Source organism: Mus caroli, unplaced genomic scaffold, assembly GCF_978045245.1.
Source record: "Mus caroli unplaced genomic scaffold, Mus_caroli_1 scaffold_18, whole genome shotgun sequence".
Taxonomy (NCBI): Eukaryota; Metazoa; Chordata; class Mammalia; order Rodentia; family Muridae; genus Mus; species Mus caroli.
This window is the reverse complement of record NW_028227273.1, coordinates 25,548,092-25,560,957: the sequence shown is the minus strand read 5'-3', so window position 1 is coordinate 25,560,957 and position 12,866 is coordinate 25,548,092. Positions and strand designations below refer to the sequence as shown.

General features: G+C 40.0%; 1 long non-coding RNA gene across 1 annotated transcript in view; it reads right to left on the bottom strand.

Annotated features, from left to right (window-relative positions):
* Positions 1–12,866, bottom strand: part of LOC110312174 (uncharacterized) — an 88,614-nt gene that overhangs the window by 62,823 nt on the left and 12,925 nt on the right. The window contains exon 2 of the long non-coding RNA XR_015045912.1: positions 11,018–11,124. This is a non-coding gene — a long non-coding RNA (uncharacterized LOC110312174). The remainder of the gene's footprint in view (positions 1–11,017; positions 11,125–12,866) is intronic.

The following is a 12,866-nucleotide window of genomic DNA, read 5'->3' as shown; positions in this document are numbered from 1 at the left end:
TGACTGATACTAAGATCTAGAATGTAGAATGTGGATGTGTGTGTGAGTGCGGGTGCCTGTGGAGGCAGAGGACATGGGACCCTCTAGAGCTGGAGTTAAAACTGGTTGTGCGCCATTAACTGTGGGACTCAGCCCTGCATCTGCTTCTACAATATAGTTTATCATTACATCATACGCGCAGTGTTTTAAGGTTTTCAACTAGCTTCACTAATTTGTGATTGTGTTTCTAGCATTCCAAGCCATGGCCTGTTTTGTCAGCTCTTTTCACCGATATATAATACTTCACTACGAATAGACTGTATTTCTGTGTCTGGTTCCTTGATAATGGCCATTTGAATTACCCCCCAACATTTTGTTATACAATATTAAACAGGCATACCTTTCAGTTATACCGCAGCCATTATGAAGAGTACTTTCCTATTTTGACAGATAAGTATTCCATTAAAATTGACTAATAAATGATGCTATAATTAAGGTTTTTAATTGAAAACCTTAGAACAGTGCCTAGCAAGTGATACTTACTCAGTAAATAGTGGTCATCATTTTAACATATAGTATTTAAATCAGTTCAGCTTTTAACGCTACTCACCCTTGTCTCAAGTAGTGCTGGTAAATTATAGGCTTGACTATATATAGCATTATGTTCAATATCTGATACAGCTTTTATAGGCTTCTTTTATGTTTTTAATTTTTAGTTACCTGTGTGTGTGTGTGTGTGTGTGTGTGTGTGTGTGTATCTGTGTTGGGGAATGTGACTGTCAGTACAGGCACCTGTGGAGGCCAGAAGAGGAGATCAGATCCCCAGGAGCTCTGTCTCAGTCCTTTGGATACTATTTGTGAATACTACTGCCATGAACAATATGTATATATACTTGTTTTAGTACCTATTTCAACTGTTGGGGGGCGGGGAAGGGGTGCAATTGCTTAGCTTAATGAAAAGTTTATATGTGACTTCTTGAATCACCAAACTATTTCCCATATTCTCGAAATCAATATAAAACCTTTTATTTACATTCTCTCTGGCACTTGTTATTTTCCATTAAGAAAAGAAAACATATTATTTACTAGATTCTGCCTAGGAAGGAGACCATCCTGCCTTTCATGTATTTGATTGAGTAGTTTGCCGGTGTGTCTGTGTGTACATCACTTGTGTGCCTGTTCCTACAGAGATCATAAGAGGGTCTTGTATCCCCAGCAACTAGACTTCAAGGTGTTGTGAATTGCCGAGTGGGTGCTGGGAACTGAGCCTGGTGCTATACAGGAGGAGGAAGTGTAAGTGAGCACTTGCCATGTCTCCATTCGTGTCACTGGTTCTCATGATAATGCCCCTTACACAGAGATTTAAAAATCTGGTGCTGTTTTGTTTTGTTTTTGTTTTTTGTTTTTTTTTTTTGTTGTTGTTGCTTATGCATTAGGTGTCATAAACTTAGAATCCTTTACCAATCTTCTATCAGGCAGATGTACTCTTGCTTTGGTCTCCAAGACTTACATTATTTTGGTTCTTGTTGTTCGATTGTTGGTCCTTTTAAGTTAGTTTTTGTGTGATGTGAGGGAGGAGTCCACACTACCTCCTATGTAGGCATCTGCTTCCATCATGGTTTGAAAAGAATATTTTTCCCCTCTGCATGGTCCTGACACACTTGTCAAGTCAGCTGGCCACAGGTGAACAGATTTGCTTCTGGGCTCTTAATCCTACTCGGTTGATCTGTGTATCCGCATGTCGGAAATGAGCTGTGTGTAGTGTGATACCTTCTGAGATTGGGAAGTGTTACTCTAACTCTAAAAAAACCCCACTGTTTGGGCTCTGTGGGGCCACTTAAATTTCTGTATCACATTATGGATGGGCTCTTTGGTTTGTTCGTAAAAGGCCTTTGGATCTTTCATGTTGCTGCACGGAATTGGTAGATAATCTTGAAGAGCTACACTAACATTGTTAGGTCTCTTAATCTGGAGCAATCTATTAAAATCTCTAAATTCCTTCAGTGCAGTTCCATAGCTTTAGATGTCTTTGGTTTATTTTTAAAATTTTTGTTATTTTGGATATTACTGCACATGAATTTTCCACTTAATTTTTTTAAGAATGTTTATTACTGGTGTATAAAAATACAACTGATGTTACACCGAGAAAACAGCAACAACAACAACAACAAAATACTGATGTTTTCCCTGTTGACTGTATGGCCTATAACTTTGCCAGTTAACATAGTAGAGGTGTGTGTGTGTGTGTGTGTGTGTGTGTGAATTTTCAATATACCATTTGTAAATACAGATAGATTTAATTTTATTGTTAGTTTATGTGACTTTTTATTTTTATAGCCTAATTTCTCTGTCTAGAGCTCCAATACATTGTTCATAAGAAATGGAAAAATAATGTTTTATTTCTGATTTGGGGGTGAATTTTTGTCCCATTAAATTATATTGTTAGCTTTTCATGTAAATCTCTTTCCATACCAAAGAGATTTCCTTCCATTCTTAGGTTGTTTTTTTTTTTTTTAATCGTGAAAACATTGAATTTTGTCGCATGCTTTTTCTGTGTCAGCGGAGATGGTCATGAACATCCCCTTGACACTATTAGGTAGAATAGGGTACTGATTTGCATGCTGAACCATTTTGTATCCCTAGGTAAATCCCACTTAACTTGTGATGTATATAATCACGGTGTAGATCCTTCATAGTATCCTTTTTTTTTTTTTTAATATTTTTATTACATATTTTCCTCAATTACATTTCAAATACTATCCCAAAAGTCCCCCATAGTGCCCCCCACTTCCCTACCCACCCATTCCCATTCTTTTGGCCCTGGCATTCCCCTATATTGGGGCATATAAAGTTTGCAAGTCCAATGGGCCTCTCTTTCCATTGATGGTCGACTAGGCCATCTTTCGATACATATGCAGCTAGAGACAAGAGCTCCAGGGTTCTGGTTAGTACATCATGTTGTTCCAACAATAGGGTTGCAGATCCCTTTAGCTCCTTGGGTACTTTCTCTAGCTTCTCCATTGGGAGCCCTGTGATACATCCAATAGATGACTGTGAACATCCACTCCTGTGTTTGCTAGGCCCCGGCATCGTCTCACAAGAGACGATATTTGGGTCCTTTCAGCAAAATCTTGCTAGTGTATGCAATGGTGTCAGCGTTTAGAAGCTGATTATGGGACAGATCCCTGGATACAGCAGTCTCTAAATGGTCCATCCTTTCATCACAGCTACGAACTTTGTCTCTGTAACTCCTTCCATGGGTGTTTTGTTCCCAATTCTAAGAAGGTGCACAGTGTCCACACTTTGGTCTTCATTCTTTTTGAGTTTCATGCGTTTATCAAATTGTATCTTATATCTTGGGTATCCTAAGTTTTGGGCTAATATCCACTTATCAATGAATACATATTGTGTGAGTTCTTTTGTGATTGTGTTACTTCACTCAAGATGATGCCCTCCAGGTCCATCCATTTGGCTAGGAATTTCATAAATTCATTCTTTTTAATAGCTGAGTAGTACTCCATTGTGTAAATGTACCATAATTTCTGTATCCATTCCTCTGTTGAGGGACATCTGGGTTCTTTCCAGCTTCTGGCTATTATAAATAGGGCTGCTATGAACATAGTGGAGCATGTGTCCTTTTTACCGGTTGGGACATCTTCTGGATATATGCCCAGGAGAGGTATTGCTGGATCCTCCGGTAGTACTATGTCCAATTTTCTGAGGAACCGCCAGACTGATTTCCAGAGTGGTTGTACAAGCTTGCAATCCCACCAACAATGGAGGAGTGTTCCTCTTTCTCCACATCCTCGCCAGCATCTGCTGTCACCTGAATTTTTGATCTTAGCCATTCTGACTGGTGTGAGGTGGAATCTCAGGGTTGTTTTGATTTGCATTTCCCTGATGGTTAAGGATGTTGAACATTTTTTCAGGTTCTTCTCTGCCATTCGGTATTCCTCAGGTGAGAATTCTTTGTTCAGTTCTGAGCCCCATTTTTTAATGGGGTTATTTGACTTTCTGGAGTCCACCTTCTTGAGTTCTTTATATATATTGGATATTAGTCCCTTATCTGATTTAGGATAGGTGAAGATCCTTTCCCAATCTGTTGGTGGTTTTTTTGTCTTATTGATGGTGTCTTTAGCCTTGCAGAAGCTTTGTAGTTTCATGAGGTCCCACTTGTCAATTCTCGATCTTACAGCACAAGCCATTACTGTTCTATTCAGGAATTTTTCCCCTGTGCCCATATCTTCAAGGCTTTTCCCCACTTTCTCCTCTATAAGTTTCAGTGTCTCTGGTTTTATGTGAAGTTCCTTGATCCACTTAGACTTGACCTTAGTACAAGGAGATAGGAATGGATCGATTCGCATTCTTCTACATGTTAACAACCAGTTGTGCCAGCACCATTTGTTGAAAATGCTGTCTTTCTTCCACTGGATGTTTTTAGCTCCCTTGTCGAAGATCAAGTGACCATAGGTGTGTGGGTTCATTTCTGGGTCTTCAATTCTATTCCATTGGTCTATTTGTCTGTCACTATACCAGTACCATGCAGTTTTTATCACAATTGCTCTGTAGTAGAGCTTTAGGTCCGGCATGGTGATTCCACCAGAGGTTCTTTTATCCTTGAGAAGAGTTTTTGCTATCCTAGGTTTTTTGTTATTCCAGATGAATTTGCAGATTGCACTTTCTAATTCGTTGAAGAATTGATTTGGAATTTTGATGGGGATTGCATTGAATCTGTAGATTGCTTTTGGCAAGATAGCCATTTTTACAATGTTGATCCTGCCAATCCATGAGCATGGGAGATCTTTCCATCTTCTGAGATCTTCTATAATTTCTTTCTTCAGAGACTTGAAGTTTTTTTTATACAGATCTTTCACTTCCTTAGTTAGAGTCACGCCAAGATATTTTATATTATTTGTGACTATTGAGAAGGGTGTTGTTTCCCTAATTTCTTTCTCAGCCTGTTTATTCTTTGTGTAGAGAAAGGCCATTGATTTGTTTGAGTTAATTTTATATCCAGCTACTTCACCGAAGCTGTTTATCAGGCTTAGGAGTTCTCTGGTGGAATTTTTAGGGTCACTTATATATACTATCATATCATCTGCAAAAAGTGATATTTTGACTTCATCTTTTCCAATTTGTATCCCTTTGATCTCCTTTTGTTGTCGAATTGCTCTGGCTAGGACTTCAAGTACAATGTTGAATAGGTATGGAGAAAGTGGACAGCCTTGTCTAGTCCCTGATTTTAGAGGGATTGCTTCAAGCTTCTGACCATTTACTTTGATGTTGGCTACTGGTTTGCTGTAGATTGCTTTTATCATGTTTAGGTATGGGCCTTGAATTCCTGATCTTTCCAAGACTTTTATCATGAATGGGTGTTGGATCTTGTCAAATGCTTTTTCCGCATCTAAGGAGATGACCATGTGGTTTTTGTCTTTGAGTTTGTTTATATACTGGATTACGTTGATGGATTTCCGTATATTGAACCATCCCTGCATCCCTGGGATGAAACCTACTTGGTCAGGATGGATGATTGTTTTGATGTGTTCTTGGATTCGGTTAGCAAGAACTTTATTGAGGATTTTTGCATCAATATTCATAAGGGATATTGGTCTGAAGTTTTCTATCTTTGTTGGGTCTTTTTGTGGTTTAGGTATCAGAGTAATTGTGGCTTCATAGAATGAGTTGGGTAGAGTACCTTCTGTTTCTATTTTGTGGAATAGTTTGTGAAGAACTGGGATTAGATCTTCTTTGAAGGTCTGATAGAACTCTGCACTAAACCCATCTGGTCCTGGGCTTTTTTTAGTTGGGAGACTATTAATGACTGCTTCTATTTCTTTGGGGGGATATAGGGCTGTTTAGATCATTAACCTGATCTTGATTCAACTTTGGTACCTGGTATCTGTCTAGGAACTTCTCCATTTCATCCAGGTTCTCCAGTTTTGTTGAGTATAGCCTTTGGTAGAAGGATCTGATGGTGCTTTGGATGTCTTCAGGATCTGTTGTTATGTCTCCTTTTTCATTTCTGATTTTGTTAATTAGGATGCTTTCCCTGTGCCCTCTAGTGAGTCTGGCTAAGGGTTTATATATCTTGTTGATTTTCTCAAAGAACCAGCTCCTTGATTGGTTGATTCTTTGAATAGTTTTTCTTGTTTCCACTTGGTTGATTTCACCCCTGAGTTTGATTATTTCCTGCCGTCTACTCCTCTTGGGTGAATTTGCTTCCTTTTGTTCTAGTGCTTTTAGGTGTGTTGTCAAGCTGCTAATGTGTGCTCTCTCTAGTTTCCTTTTGGAGGCACTCAGAGCTATGAGTTTTCCTCTTAAAAATGCTTTCATTGCGTCCCATAAGTTTGGGTATGTTGTGGCTTCATTTTCATTGAACTCTAAAAAGTCCTTAATTTCTTTCTTTATTCCTTCCTTGACCAAGGTATCATTGAGAAGAGTGTTGTTCAGTTTCCACGTGAAGGTTGGCTTTCTATTATTTATTTTGTTATTGAAGATCAGCCTTAGTCCATGGTGATCTGATAGGATGCATGGGACAATTTCAATATTTTTATATCTGTTGAGGCCTGCTTTGTGACCAATTATGTGGTCAATTTTGGAGAAGGTACCATGAGGTGCTGAGAAGAAGGTATATCCTTTTGTTTTAGGATAGAATGTTCTGTAGATATCTGCCAGATCCATTTGATTCATAATTTCTCTTAGTTTCACTGTGTCCCTGTTTAGTTTCTGTTTCCATGATCTGTCCATTGGTGAAAGTGGTGTGTTGAAGTCTCCCACTATTATTGTATGAGTTGCAATGTGTGCTTTGAGCTTTACTGAAGTTTCTTTAATGAATGTGGCTGCCTTTGTATTTGGAGCATAGATATTCAGGATTGATAGTTCCTCTTGGAGGATTTTACCTTTGATGAGTATGAAGTGTCCCTCCCTGTCTTTTTTAATGACTTTGGGTTGGAAGTCAATCTTATCAGATATTAGAATGGCTACTCCAGCTTGTTTCTTCATGCCATTTGCTTGGAAAATTGTTTTCCAGCCTTTCATTCTGAGGTAGTGTCTATCCTTTTCTCTGAGATGAGTTTCCTGTAAGCAGCAAAATGTTGGGTCTTGTTTGTGTAGCCAGTTTGTTAGTCTATGTCTTTTTATCGGGGAGTTGAGTCCATTGATATTAAGAGATATTAAGGAAAAGTAATTGTTGTTTCCTGTTATTTTTGATGTTAAAGTTGGCATTTTGTTCTTGTGGCTGTCTTCTTTTAGGTTTGTTGAGGGATTACCTTCTTGTTGTTTCTAGGGCGTGGTTCCTGTCCTTGTATTGGTTTTTTTCTGTTATTATCCTTTGAAGGGCTGGATTCGTGGAGAGATAATGTGTGAATTTGGTTTTGTCGTGGAATACTTTGGTTTCTCCATCTATGTTAATTGAGAGTTTGGCTGGGTATAGTAGCCTGGGCTGGAATTTGTGTTCTTTTAGTGTCTGTATAACATCCGTCCAGGATCTTCTGGCTTTCATAGTCTCTGGTGAAAAGTCTGGTGTAATTCTGATAGGCTTGCCTTTATATGTTACTTGGCCTTTTTCTCTTACTGCTTTTAGTATTCTATCTTTATTTAGAGCATTTGTTGCTCTGATTATTATGTGTCGGGAGGTATTTCTTTTCTGGTCCAGTCTATTTGGAGTTCTGTAGGCTTCTTGTATGTTCATGGGCATCTCTTTCTTTAGATTTGGGAAGTTTTCTTCTATAATTTTGTTGAAGATGTTTGCTGGTCCTTTGAGTTGAAAATCTTCATTCTCATCCACTCCTATTATCCGTAGGTTTGGTCTTCTCATTATGTCCTGTATTTCTTGGATGTTTTGAGTTAGGATCTTTTTGCATTTTACATTTTCCTTGATTGTTGTGCCGATGTTCTCTATGGAATCTTCTGCACCTGAGATTCTCTCTTCCATCTCTTGTATTCTGTTGCTGATGCTCGTATCTATGGTTCCAGATTTCTTTCCTAGGGTTTCTATCTCCAGTGTTGCCTCATTTTGGGTTTTCTTTATTGTGTCTACTTCTCTTTTTAGGTCTAGTATGGTTTTGTTCATTTCCATCATCTGTTTGGATGTGTTTTCCTGTTTTTCTGTAAGGACTTCTACCTGTTTGATTATGTTATCATGTTTTTCTTTAAGGATTTGTAACTCTTTAGCAGTGTTCTCCTGCAATTCTTTAAGGGATTTTTGTGCTTCCTCTTTATTGTCTTCTGCCTTTTTAGCAGTGTTCTCCTGCATTTCTTTAAGTGTGTTATTAAAGTCCTTCTTGAAGTCCTCTATCATCATCAGGAGATATGCTTTTAAATCCGTGTCTAGCTTTTCCGGTGTGTTGGGGTGCCCTGGACTGGGCGAAGTGGGGGTGCTGGGTTCTGATGATGGTGAGTGGTCTTGGTTTCTGTTAGTAAGATTATTACGTTTACCTTTCGCCATCTGGTAATCTCTGGGGTTAGTTGTTATCATTCATAGTATCCTTTTATGATCATTTTTATTTCTGCAAGATAGTAAGGGTCTGGAGAGATGGCTTAGCCGTCATGAGTGCTTACTGCTCTTGCAGAAGATGGAATTCAGTTCCCAGCACCCATGGCAGGGAGCACATGCCTGCTTATAATCCCAGCTCCAGGGAAGTTGAAGCCTCTGGTCTTCGTGGTGCCTGTGCTTATGCACATATGGACACACATAGACACATGGGTGCATGTGCACACATGCACACATTCCGGAGTGCACACATACAGGTGAAAATAATAAAGATAAATCTGAAGATGTTTAGTAAGGTCTCCACTCTAATTTCTGAATTTAGCTATTTGCATATCCTCTAATTTTTTTCTTTGTCAGGCCAAACTTTAGTCAGTCTTGTTGACGGTTTCCCTAGGAACAAACATTTCATTCACTGATTGTATTTCTTTCTTTCTTTTTTTTTTTTTAAATATTTTTTTATTTTTTATTTATCTTTTTCTTTTTTCGAGACAGGGTTGCTCTGTATAGCCCTGGCTATCCTGGAGCTCACTCTGTAGACCAGGCTGGCCTCGAACTCAGAAATCCGACTGCCTCTACCTCCCGAGTGCTGGGATCAAAGGTGTGCGCCACCACGCCCGGCTCCTGATAGTATTTCTTAATGCTTTCTATCTCATTTATCCCTTCCACAATGCTCTTTCCTCCTTAGAGTGCTAGCTAGTTACTCCTGTTCAATTACTTATTATTTTGAATTCTCTTAACCTTATATTCATACTTTAAAGCCCTAAACCCCAATTTGACTCTTAATTGAGGACAGGTTCATTAGGTAGGTAGTTAAGGATGACTGAGGTCATAGGGTGGGGTCGTAAGTGGTACAGTTGGTTTCCTGATTAGAAGAGGAGATATCACAGAGCTCTCTGTTTATATGCACAGAGAGTGAGCCAAGTGAACACACAGTGAAAAAGTAGCAAGCCAGGAAGACATGCCTCCTCAGAAACCAACCCTAGTCCTCCTTGATCTTAGACTTCCTGGACTGCAGAAAATAATTTCCTGCAGTTTCTCACCCGGTCTGCGGAGTCTGTTTTGGTGGCCCTAGTACACAAATACAGCATGTTAAGTTCAACACTGAGATTTTTCTTCCTTTGTGACACAGGCATTTGCTGTTAATACATTTTCATTGTGTCACGGAAGGTTTAACACAGATACTGTCTTTGTTAGAGTCCTATTTCTGTGAAGAGACACCATGACCAAGGCAACTTTTTGTTTTGTTGTTGTTTTTTGTTTTTTTTTGAGACAGGGTTTCTCTGTGTAGCCCTGGCTGTCCTGGAACTCACTTTGTAGACCAGGCTAGCCTCGAACTCAGAAATCCACCTGCCTTTGCCTCCGTAGTGCTGGGATTAAAGGCATACACCACACCCAGCGACCAAGACAACTCTTATACAGGAAAGCATTAAATGGGGGACCTTGGCAGTGTACAGGCAGCCATGGAGAAGTAGCTAAGAGCTTCATCCTGATCTGCAGGCAGAGAGCCTGGGCTTCTGAAACTTCCAAGCCCACGACCAGTGACACACCATCAACAAGGGCACACTCCAGCAAGGTCACACCTTACAAATAGTTCATCAACTGAGGAGTAAGCATACAAATATATGAGCCTATGGAAGGCACTCCCGTTCAAAAAACTCACGAATCTTTCCTTTATTTTGAAAAAACAGGAAGAAGAGGCAGTGTGCACTTGGGGCTAAGTTTGAGGTTGGCAGTGGGAGGGGAGGACCTTGCCTTCGTTGCCACCAAGGAGGTAAAAATACTGAGAGAGTGAAGAAGGTCTTGGGACTTCTAGCATTTTCAGTAGCAAGACAGCCACTAAGGAAGTGCTGCTAAGGGCACCTTTGAGACTGGCCATCACAGACCAACACTAGACGTCCTTTAAGTTACCTGGGTATCGGGAAGGGAAAGCTTTCTATAATCCAATGAAATCATCCGTGGAAGGAAAGATTTAAAGGTGATGTTACCGGGTGAGCAAGCGCCTGCTTTTCTCGTGAGGCAAGGTGTGAATGTCGAGAATGATCACAGAATTGGAAGAAAGCCTTCTGGAAGATGGTCGAGTGTTCTGTTTTGGTTTCCTTCAGGAATAAGTGAGGCAGAATGAAGTGAGGTTTGGCTGAGAACTACAATCCTCCTTGGGTGGGAGTCAAGAGACAACCCCCAGTTCTGCCACTGCCAGGCTCATGCTGGTATTTCAGTTTTCCCATCAAAAATGCTGCTTACACACGATCAACATTTCTTTCCTTTTCCTAAAATCTCCAGACATAGTGCAGCTGCACGTTCTATGGAGTAGAACATTTTCTGGCAAATGATATGTGTCTGAAATATACCTTAGAATATTGGGTTTTGAGGGGACCTAATGAGCTTGGCCGTTCTTGTTGCCCATAGTTGTTAGACAATTTAATCAGACAGACATAGATAGACTATTACTGTTATTACCAGTAAACCTAGCATCAGAAAACACGGCCTAGAGCTGTAGATAAATTGGCTGTGTGATACTAAACTTCAGAATGAGGCAGAATTACTCACCCATTGCCAGGAGCACAGAAAATTGCAGGCCTTCTCACATTGTCTCTGGGAGCATTTCGTATACGCGGGCCGAGCAGAAGACAGACTTTATATTGGCAGCCAGCTCCCTACAGGCAAAGAAGAGGGAATGGAGCCTTCTATCATCATGTTATCTTCAAAATGTATTGATAAATAAGCTACTCCTCCTTAGAGGAAAATAAGGGAGGGGTAGAGGGAGGCCAGCATAAGGGACCCCAGTGGCTGCTACTGGTTAGATTTCCCCTGCTGGCCTATCATTCTAATAACTAAATGTTGGAAAGCTTCTGGGCTCCACCTGGAGAACTCTGGTCCTATTCTCTCCCCCTTTCTTGTCTCCTCCACCTCATGGTCCTCTGCTCTTCACTGTCTGCCTCTACTTTTTCGGTAGCAGTCACCACTTTCTGTGAAAAATGCTCAATATTTCTGTTTATTGTCCGTGGGCAATATCTGTCTATCAAATGTTTCTTGAAGCCAGGGTCTAGAATCACCAGAGGAAATTATCCAAGCCCTAGTAGACCTTTTCTTTGAATTATAGCTCTAGGTTTATGAATTAGTTAAAATCAGGCATGGGGTTATTTAAGCTGAGAGAATCTAAAGAGGACAAGAAGTACAAGTGAATTTCAAAAATAACTTCTGCTTATCCTACCCCCCCAACCTGACCTCTGTTAGTGTGTGTGTCTGTGTGTGTGTGTATCAGTGAGTGTGTGTGAGGGCAGATGTGATTGTTGGGATGTCTTCCTCATTCATCTCTTCTATCTATCTATCTATCTATCTATCTATCTATCTATCTATCTATCATCTATCTATCTATCTATCTATCTATCTATCTATCTATCTATCTATCTATCTCTATCTATCATCTATCTATCTATCTATCTATCTATCTATCTATCTATCTATCTATCTATCTACCTATCTATCTATCATCTATCTATCTATCTATCTATCTATCTATCTATCTATCTATCATCTCCCTATTATCTATCTATCTATCTATCTATCATCTATCTATCTATCTATCTATCTTTTGGGACAAGGTCACTCAACGAACTCATTCACTGAGCTCATGGTTTTAGCTAGACTAGCTGGCCAGTGAGATCCCTAGACCTGCCTGTCTTTCCATCCCTCCCCAGCGTGTGGGTTACAGGCACATATTGTACCCTTGGCTTTTACTGGGTTCTGGTGACCTGAATTCAAGTTTTCATGTTGCATAGCAAATGTTTAACCCAATGAGTCATTTCCCTAGCCACTTATCACCCCTTTTAAAATGTCTATTTTATGTGTATGATTGTTTTGTCGGTCTGTATGTCTGCACTACGTGCATGCATGGTGCCAGTGGAGGCCAGAACAGAGCACGGGATCTCCTGGAACTGGAGTTACAAGTGGTTGGTAGCCACTGTCTGGGGGCTGGGAACCAAGCCCAGGTATTCCAGAAGAGAAGTCAGTGTTCTTAACTGCTGAGCCACCTCTCTAACTCCCCACTTGTCACTCTTAAAAGAATTATTAACATCCTTCATCATTACTAGCAACTTTGTTAAGCAGTGAATTTCATTGATTGGAGACCAGGGTATTTTGTATAAGAAGGCACCAGTTGCAATCGAAATTTATTTTGTCAGCCCCCTGCACCGCCTACCTCCAAGGCTGAGGGGATCTGGAAGACTTGAAAAAGAAAAAAACAAAAACAAAAACAGTGAACAAGGAACAGTGTCTTCCATACACAGTCGCATAGCTGCATATATGATCTCACAGGAATTAGGTCACTATCCACAGGCCCTGTGTAAATTGAAGCCAGATCAAATCCTACCATGGAGATAGGAAGGGGACATGACAT